Consider the following 15,567-nt stretch of genomic DNA (forward strand, 5'->3'; position numbering starts at 1 on the left):
CACAATGAGTTTCCTCATTAAGGCAGGCTAGTTGAGAGCCCTCTGCCAGCCACTACTGTAAACATGTTATCTAAGTACTCAGCATAGGGAACCCATGCTCCAATTTTCTGATTGAGTAACCACCATGACCAATTTCTATGCAGAGCTATCAGGAAATAACTGCTAGTTGACTTCACATTTCATTGTTGAGTTTGATCCCCTAATATTGGAAGATTATACAAGGAAGTAAGAGATAAATTGACAACACATTAACAAACACGTTCTTTTCAGAATGGACCAATCTACATGAGGAGAGACACATGGCAAGTGTTTCGCAGAATCCAGTAAAGAAGATTTAGGGTGTGGATCTGACATTCTCTGACACTTAGCTCCTCACTACTGTCCAAAGTAGTCTGTCAACATCATTTTCTTGGTGCCCACAATGAAGAGAGGCTTATGTTTGGCAGAGAAGATGGAAAAAGCAGGAAGGAGTCAGACATACTTCCAAACGCAGCTCCAAAGGGCACCACTCACACAGACAGCAGTGTAAATCATACCCTCTAGAGTCCTGCGTGTATAATCTTTACAACTGTGTAACGTGAGACCAAGAAATATTTCCCACTTCCGCATTTATTTCACAACAGCAATTAAATAAGGAGAAAATATAAAGTTGTGTGCAAAGAAAACATTGATGAGAGAAAGCAGCAAATTATAAAGCTGAAGCTTAGAGGTGGTAATGATGAATTCAGATTTTTAAGGCTCAGATTTGATTCCAGTCTACAGAGCTATATTAGGAATCCATGATTCAAGCTGATGGAAAAACAGATATGATTTAGGGGTGAGATTGAGATCAGAAACTAAAAGATTTGTCAGTATAAAGTCAGTAGCTGGGATACATGAGATGGGGTGACTGCTCTCATGGAAATAGAGCATAAAATTAGAATAAAATCAAAAGGGGCATCAGTTTAGACGTTGGCAGAACCCCAGCTAGGGAAAAGGTTTAGAAGTAAGAAGACCTAGAAAAGTAGCTGGAAGCTTATGTATTCATTCCCTGGAAAATACTGTTCAGTGACACCAAGTGAATTGCACTGGCATATCTCTGACCACGGGGACTCTGTGGATTTGAGAATCTTTGTTTAGCAAAATCTGGTTTGCCATATAAGGGCACAGACTGCCTTTTTTCACAGATTCCAACCCTCTGTTTCTCAAGATATGTCTCAAGTACATTCATTTGTTCCATCAAGGATTCTTACTGGTTGTGAGTGAGCCTTAAGTCCTACCAAGTCTAAAGAATCTTTTTTAAAGAAATACACTGGTTATTTAGATAGTAAAGGAGTTTGAACTGCTCACTTTCATATTGGGGGGGGTGTCATAGACTCAATAAACATCCTATGAAATAAAATAGTCGGACAGAAATTCTTTCCATTCAGTAGATATTCTATCCAGCTCTGGCCATGTGACAGGGTGAGAGGCTGGGATAAAGTGGGAAACAAGGTTGTCACAACCTTTACTTTGTGACTTTACATTCTTGGGGGAAGACACAAAAATAAAAATAAAGGCAATAAGCAAGCACGCGTATCAAATACATGATATACTGTAAGCAAGGAATTAAGGCAGAGAATAACAGAGGCCCATGATTCAGAAAGAGTAGTAAGGGAAACTCTTTGTCAGAAGGTAATATTTTTGCTGAGGCCTAGAAAATGAAAAAGTACAATCTTCATAAAGAGACTTAGGAAAGAACAGTTCAAACAAAGAGAATTCTATATATAAAGAATGTGACTTCAGGTTGAAGGAGTTGACTTAAAAGATGGAAAGAATGAAGAGAACTAAGTGAGAGAAGACATCATGGCCAGTTATTGCCTTGTGTGGATAATGGGTGAAGGGTGGACAATAATGGAACTGGAAATCACAATGGGATGATTACTCCAGTCATCCAAGAGCTGTGGACTAAGAAAATGACTTCAGTGAGAGAGTGATATGGATGGATTCAGAGATATACGTGGAGATAGAATTTATAGGACTTCCCTATGGATTGCTACGTATGTCTTTGAGCCAAAGACAGGGCTGAGTCAGGGATGTGTCCCAAGCTCTTTATTTGAGAAGCAAGATGAAGGATGATGCCATTTTCTGAGATGAAGAGGAGAAAGGGGAAAAGCCAATTTGGGGGAGGAAAGTCCACAATTTTATTTTCTATGTACTATGTTTGAGATATCTGCAAATGATATAGTCAAAAATCAAATGGCAAAATTTGAGAGTGAGGAACAGTCTTTTTCCCTTTGGTAGACTTTGATGGGATTCACAACAAGATGAACAAAATAGTGTTTAGGTCACTTGTTAACTTAAGCTTACCTGTGGCTCCATGTTTCTTTCTGGATAGGATCTCGGTTCTTAGCTTTCCATTTATGGCACTCCGTGGTGTGTCCACCATGACTACCTCTACTTATCCTGTGTTCTAATTCTACAATCAGTCCCTTCTTTTATAAAGCATTCATTTTTAAAAACATGCAATACTTTTTTTCTTCCCTCTCTGATATTTGTGATCTAAAGAGAGTAAAGTTATGAGAAAGAAGAGAATGAAAAAAAAAAAAAGGAATGTTGCTTTATTCTAATCCATAAATTACTGATTTGTAACCCACAGCTATTAAATTAGGGATGATTTTGAAAAGTAAGAAGTAAATAGATAAGCCTCTGGGTTTTTGTTTAGTTTTTGCTTTTCTGCTGTTAGCAGACATGCTCATTGCACTTGCTAGCTGGAAAGGTAAAGAATTGGTTTCTAGATAAGCAAATTGCCAGAATGCTAAATAAACCTTTAGACCTTTTCAAAGAATCAGGAGTGGGATTATTGACATTAATAGAAATATACAGACTGTGTCACCAGACAAATGACCTCAAATCCCCATTGGCTGAGTTCCCTACAATACATTCAGGGCAACACTTAGTAATCTAAGGGGAATCAGTGACAAGGAGGCACAATCTATTATATCAATACTTTCTCTGAGAATGTAGATCCTGGGAAGAGACACATATTTTACAATGAAATACATGGTAAGAAGCTGTCAGATTCAGGAATCTAGAACATACAAGTTGCTATTTGGAAATAAGATGAAGAGAGTCTCCAGCTGGGAATAATATGGAATAGTTTCATGGAGGAAGACCTATTTGAATTGGGCCTTAAAGGGTAGATATGACTTAAAAAAACAGAGAGAGAGAACATTTCAAGAAGAAAGTACAATGGAATAAAAGTCAAGGTGTACTTGTAAAAATTAGAAATAGTTCAGTATGTATGGGGAGTAAAATCCAAATGGGAGGTAAGGATAAAAAAAAAATGGATTGAGTCCAGAAGTTGAAAATGCTACGTTGCTTCTCTGTTATTCATTCCACCAACATCAACATTTCTGAGCCTAGATTATTTGATGGGATTAACTCCACTCCTAGCTCATTGAGGATAGGTTGATTAGATTAAACCTATCCATATAATTTATTCCCTTGTTCAGAAAGATTGGTTCAGGGATGCTAGATGGTGAAAGTAAGAACAAAAATAAATAATAAAAGATAATCTTCTATTGTATTTATTTTCAATGTGCGCTATAGGGTAATGTTTTCTTTTTTTCCACTGGATATAGTCAAGGAAACTTGAAACTCTGAGAGCTTCTGATAGTAATCTTGAAATTAGAGGAAAAATAGGTTAAAACATTAAAGCTGGCACTAAGAAAGCAAGGCTGAGAATGAGGAGAAAATATATGTCCTAACATTTTCTTTTGAGCCATTGGATTAAGCCTCACAGGAAAGTAGTGCTATTTCTGGACTTTTGTATTACCTAAACCAATAAAACCCCTTTATGGGTTAAACGAGTTTGACCTGAGTTTGCTATTACTTGCCATTTGAAGCATATCGATACAGAACCCTAGGAAGGCACATTAAGACATTAATGCCTCTGCAGCGCCAGTTTGATTCACGGCCCCCAGCAAGGATCCCACATGGCGCGCAGACCTCTCCTGCCGTGCCCGCTGCTCCCCTCAGCAGTGTATTTCATCGGTCTGCCTGCTCTGTTCCCCGCTCTGGCTCTGGTGAATTCTCTCACCCTCCCGCGCTTCTGACTGTACCCTGTGCCTGTATAAATAAATAAATAAACAAACAAATAAACAACTAAATAGATAAACAAACAAATAAATAAATCTTAAAAAAAAAAAAAGACATTGGTTGGCAATAGGGATCTACTGATATTTGTGACCCTAGGAGTGCCATAATCTGGTGGTAGACAGAGTAAAACACCATTAAATCAAGGTACTCCTGAACATAGACCGTGAATGTGAGCCAGTCTTTTATGTTGAGATTTGACTTCCGTCTCTGTCTCCCAGAAGAGGAAAGGAAATACTTCTTCTTAACTCTTTCCTCCAAAAGAGCTATTTCCCTTGGGCTTGTTGCCTGACACCATTTTTCTCTCTTCCACTGACGCCATAGATGTATGGTTTCTCTTTGGGCATTTAATGTGAACCAGATAACCCACAAACTTATAATAACTTTAGTCAATTTCAATTCTAAAGCCAGTTGAATCATTGGGGGCAATGCTTCAAGTACAAGATACTGTGATTCCACTGATGGTGTGACTATCTGGGGAATTACTTTCCCAAACTTTTCTTACAGTGTTTAGATTATGATATGCAGTCCAGGGATATATTATAAATGATTCTCTTGAACCTTGTGAGAAAGCTCTCATAAATTACATTCAAGAAAATATATTTAACTTCCATATACATATATATGAAATTTAAGAACTTTGACAAATGGACTGAATTCCAAATTGTCAGTTTATAGCAGTAACTTTCCTTTTCAAATTGGGGATTGAAATTTGGGGTGCGAAAACTAATGGGAATAGAATGTTCTTAGAAAAGCCAGAGGGTCTGCCTAATTTCTGCAATAGTTTATTTGGAATGATATTTAATTTTGGAAATTTTTAAAGTTTATGTTATAGTTCCAGGTTTTGTGGGATTCCCGTGGTTTACAGGTTCTGAACCTCAGTCTTTTCATCTAAAACATGGTTTTAAACTTTCCCTTTTATATTATGAGTATAAAAAGGAATTATTATTGAGTTAATACAATAACATTCACAGTTGGCTGTCCTCATATCGTCAAGATACTGTCTTATATACATTAGTAGTCATCATTTATTTGCTCTTAATTTGTACCAGGTACTAATTATTTGTATATATTAACATATTTACATAGTTAACATGCCATTTAGATAACATAGGTACTAGTATTATTATCATCTTGTGGATGAAAAAAACTGAGGCATAGAGATATGCATAATGTGCCAAGGTCACAGGTAACATAGCACAGCAAAGAGGCAAAGGGAAGTCTGTTCTTTGTATCTTCTGTTAATTTTATTCTTCCTAATAGCACTGAGAGCTGGATACCATGAACACCAATTTTCAAATGAGAAAATAAAGCCTTACAGGGTATTTATAGCTATCTTAAAGCACTCAACTAGTTAATAAAAGAGCCTAGACTAAAATCTTAACTCATATTTTTTTACCTTTTTATTCTCATCTTATTTTCTTCACATACTCACTGTCTACATTTCAAAACTTTGCATTGCAGCATTATTTACAATAGCCAACTTATAGAAATAGTCTAAATTCACAATGACAGAGAAGTGGATTAAATGGTCTACATAAACAATGGAATACTATGCAGCTACAAGTAAAGATGAATTGCCGGGCCTCTCCGGAGGGACAGCGGGTTGAGCACAGATCTGTGAAGCTGTTTGCAGCCTCTGCAGCACAGGTTCTATTCCTGGCCGGCCAGGGAGATACCCACATGGCTCGGCAGACCTCTCTGGTCTCCTGCGCTGCTCCCCTCAGCAGTGTTTTTGGTCCACCTGCCTGTTCTGCTCCCCACTCTGTCTCTGGTGAATCCTCTCACCTTCCCATTCCACTGGTCTATACCCCAGTTCTTGTATAAATAAAGTTTATCTTAAGAAAAAAAAAATTGCCATTTGCAACAACATGGATGGAATTGGAGAGGTTGAGCATCAGTGAAATAAATCCTAAGGAGAATGACAAATACCAGATAATTTCACTCATGTAGAATACAGAGAAACCACATGATAACAAAAAAAGCCCTAGAAATCTGACTAAAATACTCAAGCTACCATAGTGGAAGGGAAGGGCAGAGACCAAAGTGAAGAAGGGGCACAATGGACTAAAGTGGAAGATTGTGGGTGTGCCAGTGGTGGGGGTGGTGTGGCGACACATCTGAAGGGGTGTGAACCTGTACCTCTGAATCATACAGTGTTGTAAACCAATGTTACCTCAATTTCAAAAATAATTATAAATAAATGATTAAATGATTTGTCCATTCCATACTTTCATCAAATTACATTCTCACTATCTTCATTCTGAGCTAGAGTTGAGTCACATACCAGACAGTTTAAATACTTGATAAATCACAAATTACTACATGATATCATAAAACCATATAAATTTTAAGGAAATTGTTAGAATAATTTCATGTGGACACATGCTATGATAACTCAATTGTATATGTCAGTTTTAATGTATAACCTATAATTTCATTTTAAAGTTCACTATACTTTAAAAATCTTGACCACTTTCATGACCAAATTAATTTCTTAAAATCATTAACACATTCTGATGTTTCCTTCATGCAGGAAATACTATTGATTCCAAACTCAAATTTTATTATTTTTTTAATTTTATATATTTTTACATCATTTTTCATTATTGCACAATATGCATTTTCATCTTGGTTATAGTCCCCATACAATTCCCACTCCTCCTTATTTTGATCCTACTCCCTCTTCCTACCCCCCTCAGTGTGTCTCTGCTTTATAGTTGCTTTTTGATTTTGATTTTTACTTTATTATAATTAGTCTTTTTCCTGGTTTCTTATTTAGGTTTTCTAAATTCCTGCTAAGAGTGAGACCATCTGATATTTTTCTTTTTCTTTCTGGCTTATTTCATTGAGCATGATCCCTTCCAGCTCCATCAAATTGCATGAGTTTATCTTTTTTGATTGCTGAGTAATATTCCATTGTGTAAATCTACCACATCTTCTTGATCCAGTCATCTATTTTTGGCCATTTGTGTTGTTTCTAAAGCTTAGCTATTGTAAATAGTGCTGCTATAATCACAGTGATGCAGGTGCCATTTTGAATTAATGTTTCTGTGTCCTTTGGGTAAATACCTAGGAGTGAAATTGCTGGATCATATGGAAGCTCCATCTTTAGCAGCTTGCAAAATCTCCACACAGCATTCCATAGTGGTTGGCCAGTTTGCTCTCCCACCAGCAGTGCAGGAGAATTCCTTTTTCTCCACCTCTTCACCAACATTTGTCGTCGCTAGTTTTTTTTTTTTTTTTTTTTGTATGTGCCCTTCTCACTGGTGTAAGATGGTATCTCATTGTAGCCAAACTCAAATTTTAATACAGAATGGATTTCTGAATTTTCACTATTATTTGTAAGTTGCACACTCATATGTAAAACTATTCTGTTGTAGCTTAGTTAATTTTGGTAGTTTCTTAATGCTCCTTTACTCTAAGACAGTATAGAATAATATTTAGAATTTCTGGTTAATGTCTCAAGGGTTATCACCTCAACCAACTTTTACAAACACATTTCCATTAAACTTGTTCAACAAGCAAGGGGTTAAACTATAGGAAATCATGATTTGACTATAAAAGCCCAATAATATTTTTAGTGTTATGAAACTACCAAAAATTCAAATTGACCATATAAGAATTAGGACAAACTATGTAAAGTGATTGGATACCGAATCATCAGAATTAGAAGGAATGCTATCGTATTATGTAACTCTGCTGCAGTAGTGCTCATGTGAATACTTTTTTTTTAATATCTTTCAAATCTTTCATCTCATACAATGCACACAACCACCTGTGAGTTGAATATTCTTTTTATTTTAACCCCCAGATTGAGGATTAGAGATGTGGTGAGGATAAGAGATGTGGTAGAATTCCCTAAAGTGCGTAAGTCACAAGTAGTGGGACTAGGATATAAATTCAATTGTCTCCAGGATCCAAGTAAAGAAAGGGTTAAAATCCCATGGACTTTAATTCTGTCTGCTCTGGTTCTGTAATCCACTGGCACCACATTGAATGGTTTTGGTTTTTCTTCATTTTTATCCTGTTCTTTCTTTTTACAGTTTTCTTGGCTACATTCATGGGAAATGCCTCCAATTAAAACTTTGTGAGTCCAAAGCTGGTTAATGTATCACTGACCACAGATTCCCCAGGATGTGGCCAAACTTTAGTTCTTCAATTGCTTGCCATCCACCCCCATCATGCTTGATGCCCCTCAGGACCTTCTGTTGTCAGGGCACAGTACTGACTCCTTGTTTGGTCTTGGCTTCCATGCCTAGAGATTGGACATCTCATCCTTGTCCTCAGCTGTGGCCACTTAGTCCCCTGTTTTTACATGAATACTTTTAAAAAACAAAGCCCTTTCACTTTCCCTGAGGATTCCAATCTCTTTTCTCCCTTCACTAGGTGCAGGATTTATATGCAACTTCTTCACCTTTTTCTGCCTCGGGTTCACATCTTGGGTCTAAAACAGGGCAAATACTGACTTGCTCTAGCACTTTCGCTGTCTTTGGAGTCGTATCACCTGAAATTTTGGTTTTCTAAGATTCTGTGCTCTAAACAAACTAACATATTATGCCATTTACACCCTTGGTTCACTTAGTTGGCAAAAAAACAAGGCTGTTCTTTTACTATCCACTGTGTTTTATAATAGAATTTATATGCGATTGAGAGAGGCTTCATATCTGGCTCCATTCTTCAGGCAGCTAGATTATATCTATATTCCAGTCTATACAAGACCTACCTGCCCAGAGCAGAATGGGATGTGACCCAGGTCTGTTTTATGTCAAAGCCAGATTCTTTCTAGTTGGTACTTAAGCTGGGTTTGAAATATGGTGAGCCAAAGACTTCTGGTTGCTTCCCAGTATTCATTTCACTGAACTTCTGTTTAGCCAAGATAAAAATTCTAGAGCAATACTTAGGATTTCTACTTTTGGTCCCAAAATATGTCAACTGAGCCAATTTTCAGAGCCTCATCAGTAACTCTGAATTACAAGTTTCAATTGAGCACATTACCATGCACCTCACCTATAAGATTACATATCCCATGCTCTACTCTCTTGTGCAATTAGGTGCTATCATGCAATCAAGTTCTGGCTAAAGATATGTAAATGTGGAAAGGGTACTTGTGGGAAGTCTTCTTAAAAGGGAAGCTTTGCCCCCTTCCTTTCATTATTTCCTTCCTTATTCTTGGAGCAATGTTTTGATGGGTGCCACCATAGCAATCAATTTGGACCATGCATCAGAGTTACACACTCAAGGGATGGAGCAGTAGAGAGATGAACGGATCCCATGTCACTGATGTAAATAGACCTCTTCTACCCAATATGCTTTAAAGTGGAAAGCTATTTATCTTACTTAAGGTATAGGACTAAAAACCAATCCCAGATTGTGATGTAGATGGATAGATGTTTAAAAGGGTGAATAGAAAGTTACCTATTGATAAAGGAAATTAGCATGAGTAGAGGCAATCTAATAGGGCTGTTTTACATTATATGTAGCTAAGAGAAAATTGTTCAGAAATACAGATTCTTCCAATGTTAACTGTTACCGCCACATTCAGAAAACTTACACTTAACACTCTCCTGGTCCTTCCAGTCCACCTGAAAGGAACAAGTCTATGAATCAATCTCTGAAATTTCCACTTGCTAGGTATTTGACTTTGGATCAACTCATTTATCTCTCAAAACCTTACTTCATTAATGAAATGGATTACAAGCTATCAATAAATTGTGGTATACAAAGTGTTTATCACTATCAAAGAACCTGGAACAGAGAAGATACCAATGTAGTAAAAACTGCCATAGGCGCAGACAGATTTCTGACTAATCATAAAGGAGCTGACTATATCCTGCTGAGAAAATCTGTCCCCCACACTCTTGCTCTTTCCCCTTCGGAACTCTCTGATGTTTTCACAAATATTCCATTAGCATTAAATGCACACGACCCAGCAGAATTGAGACTTTGTCAGTGGAAAACTGTAAGTGGAAAGGTTCCTGTCCATGAAGTTGTTGCTTTAGAGACCTTGTCAGTAAGAGCTTTTGTCTTAGAGGTTTGTAAATATTTATATTTTCAAACTACTATGAGAGGAACAACAGCCATTCCACATGAATGGATTACTTTAAATGTACCCAAAGTCTGTAATTCAAGCTGTCAAACGTGAGGAAATACCAGACCTAGGGCTGCCATTCCAATCTGCTCAGAATAAATAAGGACTTTGGGCAGAGCTCTTTAACACAATGGCTTACAGACATATGGAAGATGTTACTAGGAAAGATGACTGAAAAGAAGGAAAAACACACTAAATGAGTTCAAGAAATACCTAGCCTTTCTTCCAGAGAGGGAAGGGATTGGAGCTTGAGGGAGAATTTTGTTGGCCTAGAAGCGGGGAAATGGGATTAACATTAAACCAAGAATGAGGGGTGGCACGTGGAAGCTAAGACATTTGTCTGTTTTTCATTTATTATTTTGGGAGTATGGTGATATTACACCAATATAGGAATCAAAATATGTGTCTGGAAAGGCTGGTTGAGGGTAGTGAACTTATTTACTGTGGAAGGTCTGTATTAAGAATGCAGTGGAATTTCCTAGTCCATGGAACACAGGTAGGAACTGGATTTATTGAATAGCAAAAACAAAAAAAAAAATTGCTTTCAGGAAGAAAGTGACTAGTGGGTCATATAAGTTCTACAGACATGTACTAGACACCTACTTTTTGCAAGACATGGGCAATGAAGCTTGAGAAGCAATCTGATTTAGTGAAAGGAGCTTTAGCTTTTTATTTTAATGCTGAAGCTTTGCAGAATCTTTGCAGAATGAGGCAAATCACTTCCCTTTGCTAAGCATCAGCTCAAAATGTCAGCTTTTTTAAAATGACTAAATGCTAAGTTAGATGAATTAACTAAGATATGGGACTAAATGTGCTTGCAAATACTGTTTCACTTTCCAGTCTAGACTTTGGGAGAGCTCAAGGTGTGGTATTACATATTCACTCATTTTGGGTTCCCTTTCCTGTAGTGCCTCTACTTATGGCAGGGTATAACACCACTCTCTTCAACTCAAGTGTGGCTAAGTGACTTGTTTGTCCAGTAGGATATAAGCAGAAGTGACATGTGTCTAAGCAAAAGGTTTGAGAATCAGTAAGAGGTTCACTCTCTATGTTTTTCTTTACTGATGACCCATAATGGTCCAAATAAAAGCTAATTCCTTAGTCTGGGTCCTGGGGTAAAGATGACATGCTGTGCTATTGCATACCTGGTCATGAACATACAACGTGAGTAAGAAATAAATGGCTTTAAGTCACAGGAGTCTCTCTTTGCTGCAGTAGAATCTAACTATGCTGCCTGATATAGGATAAGGGAAAAAATCTAGTCTATAAAGTATACATTCTTCCCTTAAAAATGCTCCAAGTCACAGTGTGCATTTCACACTGGTCCCTGGCAAAAGGGGAAGGTGTTCATTGTCTTTTCAGTAAATTAACTCCACCCAATTAAGATGCACAGAACAAAATCTCACCCAGAAATTGGCTTACTCACCTCTCCTCTGCAGAAAAGAGAGAATAAAATTAGGTTAAGTGGCAAAGTGAGTTACTTTAGTGGAGTCTCATTAATATAGATGTGTGATGCATGTTCCCCCTAAAAGCACTAGAGCCTTTTGAAAAGGGAGAAGACGCATCACTCATCTTTGTCTGAAATATCACTTGATGCATTTTTGGAGAATAGGCTGGGATAAGTATGACTGCAGTTAGATTGATCAAGTAGAATGGAGTATAGTAATGAGGACGAATGAATGAAGGCTGGCTTATTAATAATAAAACAATTGCCAAAGAAATTGAGACAAGCACCCAAATATGAGATGCCTTCCATGGGCAGAATTGGCAGTGAGAATTTAAATATGTAGAGAAAGTAGAACCAAAGATGAGATTGATAAGACAATGGACCTGCCATTTATAAAGAGGAAAATTACACAAGAGGTTCAGTTTAAAATGCTGGGCAGGATATTTAGTTTTGCATTTTCTTGTGCTCCTGTGTGGAATATCAGTGACCACATGGTTTTAAAAGCCCTTTGGGACCATGTTCAGACACAGACCACAGGGCAAGATACATCACTCAATTTGCCAGTGTGACCCTTCTAGTAAATGTGTGTCAGATTTACTGGAAGACCATATTGTTTATGGGTCATGGGAGGTATTCACAGCAAATTAAAGAAGCAGAATTTTGACCACAGTTACACACCCCAAGACAGAAGTCAGCTGGGCAGAGTGCCAGGAAAATGGCTGATGAATTCTACAGACTTGGGTTCAAATTCCACTCTACCAATTTCTAGATGTTTGGTTAGGAGCAAGTTAATTAAAACTACTGAACTGAATCTCTGTTTACTCACATATAAAAGTGGACTGTAATAATATGTACTTCAAAGGATTATTTTCAGTATCCCAGGGCCTTATCAATGCAATATCACCAAAGGATAGTAGGTATTCCATAAATAATGTTTCCTTTTCCATTCCCACACACCACTTAAATAATGTGGAATTATACTGTTTCTGAAAGACAGCATTGAATGATATGTTTGTTGTTGGTCAACTTACCCTTTCATTTTGGGAGTCCAAAAACAATCTTTCATGGTAAATCAAAGGGATTTTGCCATCAAAGAAAAGAAAGGAAGGGACTGAACATTTTTGGTTTACTACCCATTGAAAATAGCTTGAGCTAGAAGGACATTTAGCCTGGAGGGGAGATGACATGGATGGGTGTGTGTGTGGTGGGGGGAAGGGTGGGAGGAAGGGAAAAGCAGTGGTCACTATTTCCGAATATCAGATGGCTTTTAGACTGGTGCTGGTGGTGGGATGGTTGTGCTTTGTGATCCAGACAAGAAAATTATGTCCAGTAGATCAAAGTTACCATGAGGCATTTCTCAGCTCAATTTACGGCAGCTAATAGCTCCACAATGACTCCTCAGAGGCAGTAAATACTGTGTTACTGGATTATGGGAGCAAGTAGTAAAGATTTCTATAATCTGAGAAAGAAACAGATTCAAAGACTGTGTCTCTCCTCTTTAGCACACATAGCCAACTCTGGGTTCTTTGGTTCTAGAATACACTTAGTAATTCACCCTTCCCCAGGGTGAGTCAGTTCATTCAAAGACTAGATACTATAAATTGTCAATTTTGTGTACAATTTATGCTGATCTCTTTACGTAGAATTATCCAGTTGGAATTTGCTTCCAAAAGAAAGTGATCCTGAAAACTTGACTTTTGATATAGGTGTTTCTTCAGACTGACCAAAATATTAAAAGAAAGAAAAGCAGGGGCATCCCTGGTGGCGCAAGGGGTTAAGTACTGCACTATGAAGCAATTTGCAGCCTCTGCAGCATGAGTTCGATTCCCGGCCAGCCAGGGCGCTACCCAGATGGCGCAGCAGACCTCTCCTGACTCACCTGCTGCTCCCCTAAGCAGTGTATTTCATTCACTCTGCCTGTTCTGTTCCCCCACTCTTTCTCTGGTGAAACCTCTCAACCCCCACGTCTCTGGCCTGTACCACAGCTCTTGTATGTGTAGATGAATAAATCTTTAAAAAAAAAAAAAGAAAGAAAAGCAAATTAATGAGCTATGCCAAACTATCTAATTTAAAAGTGGAAATGTTATAACAAAAACACTGAATTAAAAAAATTTGAGATCTTAGTTTAATTTGGAAAATAACTAGCTATATGATTTTTTTATTCCTTTCCTTCTCTGAGCCTCAGTATCCCCAAATGTGCTATAGAGATTGAATTTAGTAATTTTCATGTTATCCCCTGTGCCAGCATGCTATCATGATATTACTTGTGTAATAAATATAAGTAGGTACTAAATGTGTACTATAAACCAGATAACATGTGAAGAAATGGATCAGAGAAAATGTTAACACATAGACCCTGCTCTGGAAGAATGCATGTCTTGTAAATAAAGTAGTTAACAAATACAAGATATAAAAATGTGTAGATACTAGATACTGTGATGAAAAATAAGTGAACAAGTGGTTTTGTCTCTGAGGACTGAAAAAGCTTTCTTTAATGGGTTTTATGTATCAGAATGATGTGGAAAATAATGTAGAAAATGATTTCTTTAAAATATAGATTCTGGGTTTCCCTGGTGGTGCAGTGGTTGAGCGCCATGCTGCGAAGCTATGCACAGCCTCTGCAATACCGGTTTGATTCCCCGCCAGCCAGGAAGAACCCCACATGATGCAGCAGACCTCTCCTGCCTTGCCTGCTGCTCGCCTCAGCAGTGTCTTCGGTCCGTCTGCCTGTTCTGCTCCCCGCTCTGGCTCTGGTGAATTCTCTCACCTTCCCACATTTCTGACCTGTGCCCCAGCTCTTGTATAAAAATAAATAAATCTAATATATATGTGTATATATATATATATATATATATATATTTATAAAAAGAACCAAAACAGAAAAGGAAAGAGAGAATGAAGGAAAAAGAATGAAGAAAGACATCAGGAACTATCGGACTCCATGAAGAAAGGAAATAATAGAATATAAGGAATCCCAGAAGAAGAGGAGAGAGACATAGGAACAGAGAAAACATTCAAGGAGATAATCAAAGAGAACTTCCCAAGCATGAAGAAGCAGCTGAAAATAGACATACAAGAAGCAAGAAGAACGCCAAACTCCCATGATGAAGGGAAAAATACAGCAAGACACGTAATAGTAAAGCTGCCAAGAATCCAAGACAAGGAAAAAATAATGAAGCTGATGAGAGTGAAGAAACAGGTAACATATAAAGGAAAACAAATCAGGCTGACATCAGATTTCTCCAAAGAAACACTACAGGCAAGGAGAGTGGAGGGATGTAGTCAACAAACTCCAAGGTAACAAATGCCAGCCAAGAATACTTTATCCTGCAAAGCTTTCCTTCCTCTATGACAAAAGAATAAGGACCTTCCCAGACAAACAGAAACTCCAGAATTTCATTATGACTAAACCCCCACTCCAAAAAATACTACAAGGAGTCCTAAAGCCAGAACCAACAGAGGGATGAATAATAATGAAACTGAACAAAAAATAAAACCACAGAAAAGACAAACAAAATGGCAAATACAGACACTAATGTATTGATATTAACTCTAAATGTAAACAGACTATACTCTTCAATAAAAAGCCACAGAGTTGCAGGCTGGATTAAGAAACAAAACGCCAAACTTTTGCTGCATCCAAGAAACACATTTAACTACAAAAGATAAAAATAGACTGAAAGTAAAAGGATGGAAAACAATCCTACAAGCAAATGGACCAAAAAAGAAGGCAGGAACAGCTATACTTATATCAGATAAAACAGATTTCAAACTCAAAAAAAGGTAAAAAGAGACCCAACGGTCACTACATTATGATCAAGGGAAGAATACATTAAGAAGACATAACATTCATTGACATATACTCACCAAAAGGAGCACCAAAATATATCAGACAACTATTATCATCTCTTAA

Source organism: Talpa occidentalis, unplaced genomic scaffold, assembly GCF_014898055.3.
Source record: "Talpa occidentalis isolate TD23 unplaced genomic scaffold, MPIMG_talOcc4v2.1 talOcc4.7, whole genome shotgun sequence".
Taxonomy (NCBI): domain Eukaryota; kingdom Metazoa; phylum Chordata; class Mammalia; order Eulipotyphla; family Talpidae; genus Talpa; species Talpa occidentalis.